This window comes from Silene latifolia, chromosome 9 (assembly GCF_048544455.1).
Source record: "Silene latifolia isolate original U9 population chromosome 9, ASM4854445v1, whole genome shotgun sequence".
NCBI lineage: Eukaryota > Viridiplantae > Streptophyta > Magnoliopsida > Caryophyllales > Caryophyllaceae > Silene > Silene latifolia.
The window spans coordinates 120,007,537-120,016,222 of NC_133534.1; the positions used below are offsets into that span (position 1 = coordinate 120,007,537).

Here is an 8,686-nt window from a genome sequence, read left to right on the forward strand (position 1 = left end):
GCCAATGACCTTGGTAGATGATGGCTCCGCGGTCAACGTCATACCCCTCAAAACGGCATATAAACTGGGCATGAAAGAGTCGGATTGGACCCCTACAAGTCAAGGTGTACGCGCATATGACGGTACGCGACGAAAAGTGGTTGGACTTGCTAGCCTAACCATAGCTACGGGACCGATCGAGCGAAAGGTCAACTTCCAAATAGTGGACATCGAAGCTTCATTCAACATACTTCTGGGAAGGCCTTGGATTCATGCTTCCAAAGCAGTAACATCCACCCTTCACCAAAAGATCAAGATCCCACTCAATGGCAAAGTTGTGACAATCACTTCGTCGCCCATCAAGGCAATAATTGAGAAACAATCAAGCAATCAAGTCCTTGCAGATCCCATATACGAACTTGGGGGCTTCCAAAGTGTAAGTGTCATAGAAAGCGAGTTGGCACCCTTGTACTATAATCCCTACTCTAACTTGGTGGTCAATCACATACTCAAAAATCAGGGATACTTCCCTGGAATGCCTTTGAACCCAATTCGGAAGAACACCTTCGCGCCATACAAGAAAGGCAACTCATCAAGAATACCACTTGGACTGGGGTACAAACCCACAGCAGAAGAAGTTCTCGAAATGCTTGCTCAAGTCCAAAATCGCAAGTATGTAGGAGTCCAAATGAAGCCATATCTCCCCACCTTAAATGGATACTTCGTTCAAGAAGGAAGTTCGGAACTCTATCACGGATTCCCCGAACCTTGGCATTACCTTGAGAGAAAGTTAGCCGGAATCGAGATCTTTCACGATTGCTACTTTATCCCTCCAGAAACGGTTCCTACCGTCAAAACCCGTCAAGCACCTTTCTTAGACGAACAAGCTGTTAGCCTCCTATTCGGAGAGGACCGATTTGTTAGGGCCGCGCAGGATGAGATCATTACTACAATACTTCAAGACGATCGTTTCAACCCCACCGCGCTAATCACAGAAATCGATACAAAGCAGCAGAAAGGATGGAGAAAATCAATCAAATGGACCAACAATCAAGGAAGACTCTTCAAGCTCACCACTGGAGAAGGAGAGATGTTCAAAGAAGAGCCAGAAGACGACGAATTCGAATCAGAGTCGGAGTCGGAGTCAGAGTCAGAGTCTAGAGAAGTCATTAGAGAGTCTACTCCTGTCGTCATCCCCACTCCTTTCGTTTCTCCTAGCTTACTTTCAAGTAGTCACAGCAGTTCGGGAAATGCCCCAACTACTGTTCCTTTGCCGCCACTGACCATGGATCAGTTGGCTTCTTTGTTTCAACTTTACTCAAATCTTAATATGAATAAATCAGGTTCTGCTTACTCTTTGCGTTATCTTGAGTGCAATTCTGTTTATGATGATACTGAGGATGACCAAAACCCAGACTTGACCGAAATACCTCCCTACGTAGCCAAAGAAATACTACAGGAAAGGGAAGGGGGACCAGTAATTGAGGACACCGAACCAATCAATATAGGAACTGAACTAGAACCCAAAGAACTTAGGATAGGGACTACCTTGAGCTCTACCGAACGGGCCGACTTCATAGACCTCCTAAATGAATTCAAAGACGTTTTCGCTTGGTCCTACAAAGACATGCCAGGGATCGACAGGGACATTGCCGAACATAGAATTCGATTAAGCCAGGTTTCAAGCCTCAGAAATGAAGCTTCGACGGATGAGAACAGAATGGGCTCTAAAGATCAAGGAAGAAGTTGATAAGCAATTCAAAGCCGGGTTCATCAAAGTTTCCGAGTATTCATATTGGGTGGCTAACATAGTACCCGTACCCAAAAAGGATGGGAGAATCCGAGTGTGCGTTGACTTTAGAGATTTGAACAAAGCAAGTCCGAAAGACGACTTTCCTCTACCCCACATCGACATATTGGTGGACAACACTGCAGACCACGCTTTGCTATCCTTCATGGATGGGTATGCGGGTTATAACCAAATCAAAATGGCCATGGAAGACATGCACAAGACCGCGTTCGTCACCCAATGGGGAACCTATTGCTATACAGTAATGCCGTTCGGATTGATCAACGCTGGAGCTACATACCAACGCACCGCAACTACACTCTTACATGACATGATGCACAAAGAAGTTGAGGTATACGTAGATGACATGATCGTCAAATCCAAAGAGAGAGAGGGACATATTGCGAACCTTCGCAAGTTCTTCGCAAGGCTACGAAAGTACAACATGAGACTCAATCCTCAGAAATGCACATTTGGGGTAACGTCTGGCAAACTCCTAGGATACGTCGTTAGCCAACGAGGTATAGAAATAGATCCCTCGAAAATCAAAGCTCTGATTGAAATGCCACAACCTCAAACAGAGAAAGAAGTCAGAGGATTCCTGGGAAAAGTTCAATACATAAGTCGATTCATATCGAAACTTACGATGATTTGCGAGCCTATCTTCAAGAAACTTAAGAAGACAGACCACACCATGTGGGATGATGACTGTCAAAAGGCGTTCGACCGAATCAAGGAGATATTAGCTAAACCACCAGTGCTCATGCCACCGCAACCAGATCAACCTCTTGGTTTGTATCTCACGGTAACTGAAACTGCCATGGGTGCTATGCTAGCTCAAACCGTAGGAAGTGAAGAAAGAGCTATTTACTACCTAAGTAAGAAGTTCTTGGAATACGAGTGCAAATACTCACAACTCGAAAAGACATGCCTCGCTCTTGTGTGGGCAACAAAGAAGCTACGCCACTACATGCTTAGCTACTCCGTCAAAATATTCTCCAAAATGGATCCAGTCAAATACCTCTTCGAGAAACCTGTCCTCAATGGACGCCTAGCAAGATGGACCATGATGCTCTCAGAATTTGACCTCAAATACGTGCCACTAAAAGTAATAAAGGGTCGCGCCGTCGCCGAATTCTTCGCAGAAAATCCCATCAACAACGCACAAGCCATAGATACTTGGTCATTTCCCGACGAGGATATACTTCAAACAGATGTAGACTCCTGGGACCTATACTTTGATGGAGCATCAAACCTAAGAGGATTTGGGATAGGAGTGTTGCTCATTTCTCCTGAAGGTGAGCATACACCGATCGCTGTCAAACTCGACTTCGAGGTGACAAACAACGCCGCAGAGTATGAGGCTTGTTTAATTGGACTACAAGCGGCAGTAAGCTTAGGCATCAAAAACCTCCGAGTGCATGGAGATTCGTCACTAATCATCAACCAAGTTACAGGATCCTGGAAAATCCGAAGCGAAAGCCTAGCACCCTATCAAGCTAGGATTGACCAAGTCGCTCAATTCTTTGATCACGTAACCTACTTGCACCTACCTCGGGAGGAAAATCAATTTGCAGACGCTCTTGCGAAACTTGCATCTTTGATAAGTATACCAGATTACATGATGGAAATGCCTTTGTGTATCGAACGACGGTCAGAGCCGGCTTATGTCCATCAAATTACCGATGAAGAAGAAATCGCACAGGAACCCTGGTTCCAAGCAATCCTGAACTTCAAGCTTAATGGTACCTATCCACCAGATATGGATAAGAGGGGACAACGAGCTATACGCCTACTAGCTTCACAATACGTCCTCATGCAAGGAGAATTATACAAAAGAACACCTCTTGGTGTAGTCCTGCGTTGCCTTGATCATTCACAGGCACGAAAGGTGATGGAAGAAGTCCACGATGGAGAGTGCGGTCCTCATATGAGTGGACCTATGATGGCAAAGAAAATCACACGTCTAGGATACTATTGGACCACAATGGAATCCGATTGCATCAAATATGTGAGGCACTGCCACAATTGCCAAATCTTCGGGAATGTACAGCATGTCCCTCCTTCGTTGCTCTATACGATGACATCTCCTTGGCCATTCTCCGCGTGGGGAATCGACATAATTGGGAAAATAACCCCAGCAGGAACAGGAGGTCACTGTTTCATCCTAGTAGCAATCGACTACTTCACCAAATGGGTAGAAGCGGCTTCCTACACCGCTCTTACGGCCAAAAATGTAGCCAAATTCATACAAAATAACATCATCTGCCGATATGGTTGCCCACATGAGATCATCAGCGATAATGGGTCCCACTTCCAAGCCGAAACCGAACAATTGCTAGCCAAGTACAAGATCAAGCATCATCACTCATCGCCCTATAGACCACAAACTAACGGCACGGTAGAAGCGGCTAACAAGAATGTCGTCACAATCCTCAAGAAAATGACTGACAATTACAGAGATTGGCCAAGCAAAATACCCTTCGCTTTGTGGGGGTATCGAACATCCGTCAGGACGCCCACTGGGGCCACTCCTTTCTATTTGACCTACGGCATGGAAGCCGTACAACCAGTCGAGCTAGAAATACCATCCTTACGTATTCTACTCGAAAGCCAAATCCCTGAAGCCGATTGGAAGAGGGATAGGTATGAAGAACTCATCCTCTTGGATGAACGTAGGCTTCGTGCCTTACATAATGTCCAAACATATCAAGCACGTATCAAACGAGCTTTCAACAAAAGGGTTAGGCCAAGAAACATCAAAGAAGGAGATTTAGTTCTCAAATCGGTCAGAGCTCTTTTACCTGTCGACCCAAGGGGAAAATTCAAACCTAACTGGGCCGGACCATATCTAGTCAAATCAATACTCCTGTGGGGTGCGGTTAGAATCACGGACCTAGATGGGAATGAGTTTTCAAACCCCACAAATCTCGACCAACTGAAACGATACTATGCCTAGGATAGAAAGAAACGCGCCTCGCGTAAACCTACGTGTTGCTCTTGCGGCACTAAATAAACGGCCCCTGGCCCATCTGAATGTCACTGTGCTCTTGCATCTTGGCAAACTCGTCATCCTCATATCATCAAACAAACTAAATTCGCACCTCCCGAGTAAGCAAAAGCTCATGCTTATTTTCTATGTTCATTACAAGCTCTTGCTTCGAACAATTATTCTTTTACATTTACTCGAACTACGCACAAGGGTTTGATTTCGCTTTTTAAGTGAATACGTAGGCAATCCTTCACGGGATTCAACCCACCATTTTATTTAAAATGTAAATAGAAGGACATTTGCATTGCATTTGAAATTCGACAAGAATAATTAAAAGAAAATAACAACGGTTTCATAACCACTTAACCTTTTTATTTCATTCAATTTCTAATAATAATAATACGGCAAATAATAAAAGTAGACTAGGCTAGGATTCTAAAAATCCCTCCTTTTATTACAACAATAATAATAATAATCAAATAATAAATAAGACTTGGGCTATTCCTCCATCTTTCCCTTGCCCTTGTCGTTCTTGTCATATTTCTGGTCACGACCTCGAGCCGGGCGCTCTTGCACCACTTCAGACCTAATCACCAACGGTCTTTCTCGAGGCCTGACTCTTCCGTTCTTGCCAACCACCGTCTCTGCGACAGGAGTAGTCTTCGATTTCTTTGAAGGATGAATGACTTGAAAGCCGGCTTCTTCTTCTCCTTCGGTCAGATGCTTCTCCTTCTCTTTCTCTCCTTCGCGCACCTTGTAGTCAACGGGCTCACGCTTCCTCAGTTTTTCGCGCTCTTCCGAAGTTGCGGCCTTCCTCCATCTCAGATAAGAATCCGACACCCACAAGGCATTGGAGGAGAAACTCAGGAACCACATGTTTCTTTGGGCCCACTTCATAGCCCACTCTCTTCGGCTCTCGGTAGTCAATGCCATGGCGATCTGGGACGGTGTCAAGCCTAGGAATCATCCGCTTCAACCCGACTTGCCTCATCAACCTCTCGGGAAAGATGCATACCATAAACTCCAATCCAGGAATGCGCACGGACCTAGTAGGATCCAAAGAAGACACTCCAGTGACGGACTTGAGATGCCACCACGGTACAACCCACCTAATCAACGGGCCATCGTCATTCTTGACTTGTTCTTCCAATAGTCACGAGACCGGGTGAAGTCCACCATGTACAACCTCGTCCTCATCGAAATCATACGGGCATGATAGGAAAGTGCATGAACTGGGGGCTCGAGCAATCGGAGCCGTTCCATAAGCCAAACCTACCAAAACAGGTATTAGACACCCAAAAAAAAAAAAAAAAAAAAAAAAAAAAAAAAAAAAAAAAAAAAAAAAAAAAAAAAAAAAAAAAAAAAAAAAAAAAGGTGTCTTTTACCTGTAAGATGACGGGACTCCCCAAGAATGGAAGATCGCGGTTGGATTTCTTGTTATCCAAACCCAAGATAATCTCCCCTAAACACAAGCAAGTCGGGCTCTGCGCAGCTCCATTTGCTCAACGAGACCCAATAGGCGGGGATCACCTCTCAAATCTTCATCAACATGTCCCTGAAAGACGTAAACGTGAAGCAAACAGAAGCCAAATGCTCTCCTCCTAGCAACATAAGAGACAGTAGGGTCGGCCCTGTTGATGAATCGATCCATAAAATCCAACATCCGCACGCCTTTCGAAGTAACAAGACGATCTACCTCAAGACTAGTAAGTCCAAGCAAGTCTCTAAACTTGCTCTTATACCCTTGTGAAGTGGAGGGGATGGCGGGTAAATGTTCGTGGTCCCACCCGCCAATAGCACAATTTCCTCGGAAAAGGACAAATATCACCTCCGGGAACGCGAAAACATGATAATTTGGATCCCAATAATCAAGACAAGCATCCAAGAACGGCTTTACTACCTTAATGAGCTTCAGATCAAGAGACCCAAGGTTGTAAGCACCCATGTCATGTTTCTCAATATTCGAAAACTCGTTAGTCCATTCCTTCAAGCGAATTTCTAGGGTATTCATGATGATAATTTTCTCTTGAAAATTTATGGGGAGTTTTATATGTGAATCAACGAAGAAGAGACGGAAGAATTGTATGATTGAAAGCTTCATCGACGCTTCTATTTATACTAATTGCTGTTTCCAAAAATCTGTCAGAACCGACCTGCTTAGGAACAAAGCGCGGCACTGTCGCGCCTCTTCAAAGGGACGCGACTCTTTTCGCCTCTTCCCTAGCATCACTTCTGTGATTTCCGTGTTTGGATCTTTCCTAATTCTATAAACGAATACTTTCCTATTCCTACGGGATTTTATTTTGGTAAATCCGCGAAATTTACCATGCTTCAGGTTTCCTTGATCCAGGAACGCGCATTTCGAGGCGACGTCAACATTTTCGGCCATCTTTTATATTTAGTTCTCATTTTAATTCTTTCTTTAATTCTTTCTTTTTTCGTTTTCACTTTTATTTCATTTCTATTTTCTTCATTTTCTAACTTATATATTTCTTTTTTCTTTTTTTAGCGGGGGTAACCCTTCCTACCGTCCGGTCATTTCCGACAAAATTTTTGCATTTTCGCGTTCTTTTCGAGTCTCATTTTTTTTGCACTAATTAAAGGCCTTATGTGTATATAAAAATGTAAATGAATGTGTTTTTTCTATGTAAATTTCGGCAGCATGACGGTACAAACCGTTGTCTACCAAACTTGTCCAAAAGCTAACCTGCAGGTACAAACAACACAACCCAGCAGCAAAAGGCACTCAAGCCGTCGTATATACAACAAAAAAAGCAAATGTACAAGCAAACTGGGGGCTTCGCCCCAAACAAGTCCAGATGTGCAACTGGGGGCTTCGCCCCAAACAAATCCAAGTCTAAATAAACTGGGGGCTTCGCCCCAAACAAAATCCAAAAATGTTCAAAATCAAGACTATAAAAACCACGCAGACTACTGCTGAGCACCCTCCAACTCGGCAACCCTCGCCATAAGAGCAGCGATCTCGGCATCCCGAAACTCAAGCTCCCTCGACAAACGAGCCGTCTCCTCCCGGGACTGGGCTAACTCTCGCTCCAGCTCATGATCGGCCTGAGAACAGCAGCAAATTGGCTCATGTCAATCGATTCAAACAAAATAAAAAAAGAACAAAATAAAAAAAAAAATCAATCAAAAGAGATCAAATAAGGTTCATACCTGACGACCTCGACCACCGACGAGTGCCTCGATGGCGGTAGCTCGCAACCGGTTGGCCACCCTCCATAGTGCCACGAACCGAGATGGCGCGACCTGCGTTTTCAAAAGAAATTCTCAGCAAATTGAACAAGTTTAATCCAATGTGTTCTTACGCAAAAGGTGAATAAGCCAGAGGCTCACCCTCCGAATCAGATGCTGCCAGTCGTCGAGGCCAGCATCCGTCACAGCCACGTCAAAATCACGCAACTCGGAGATCGTCGTCCTCCCGGTCGCGTCGGTGTACTCGAGAGTCTCGGGATACACTGGGGGCTCGATGCCCGCCGCCTCAACCTCCTGCAAAGACAAACGACTCTCATTAATCGGTGATCTTTCATCGAAATTCCCAAAGTCAATCAAAGAGAAATAAAAGGATACTCACCACTACTGGCCAGTACGCCAACCTCCCGTAAAGGAATGCCGAGTAGTCCTCACCTGAGCGAAGGAGGTCGTCACCACCGGCACCGGCCAAGTCCGCCTCCCTCTCAGCCTCGGAAGGCTCCTTGAACATCGTCCTAGGAGGATCAACAGGAACCGTCAGCGCGCCCCGAGAGCACTGACGAGCCAAACGCTCGCCTAAGTACCACACCGGACCCATCGACGTCCACAACAACAGCCGACTCGGGCTCTTAGGTCGCAGGACCTCAGCAACAAAAGGAGGTGCCTCGGCATACTCCGCCCAAGGTCTGGGCACCCACTGCAACAAGATAAAGACA

At 45.2% G+C, this 8,686-nt stretch overlaps 1 long non-coding RNA gene across 1 annotated transcript; it reads right to left on the reverse strand.

Moving 5' to 3' along the window:
* Positions 1-7,932: 7,932 nt before the first annotated feature.
* LOC141598259 (uncharacterized) lies at positions 7,933-8,403 on the reverse strand. Its single transcript, XR_012523377.1, has 3 exons — positions 8,353-8,403; positions 8,115-8,267; positions 7,933-8,027 (listed from the first exon to the last, which is right to left on the reverse strand). It is a non-coding gene; the product is annotated as an uncharacterized LOC141598259 (long non-coding RNA).
* Positions 8,404-8,686: the final 283 nt, after the last annotated feature.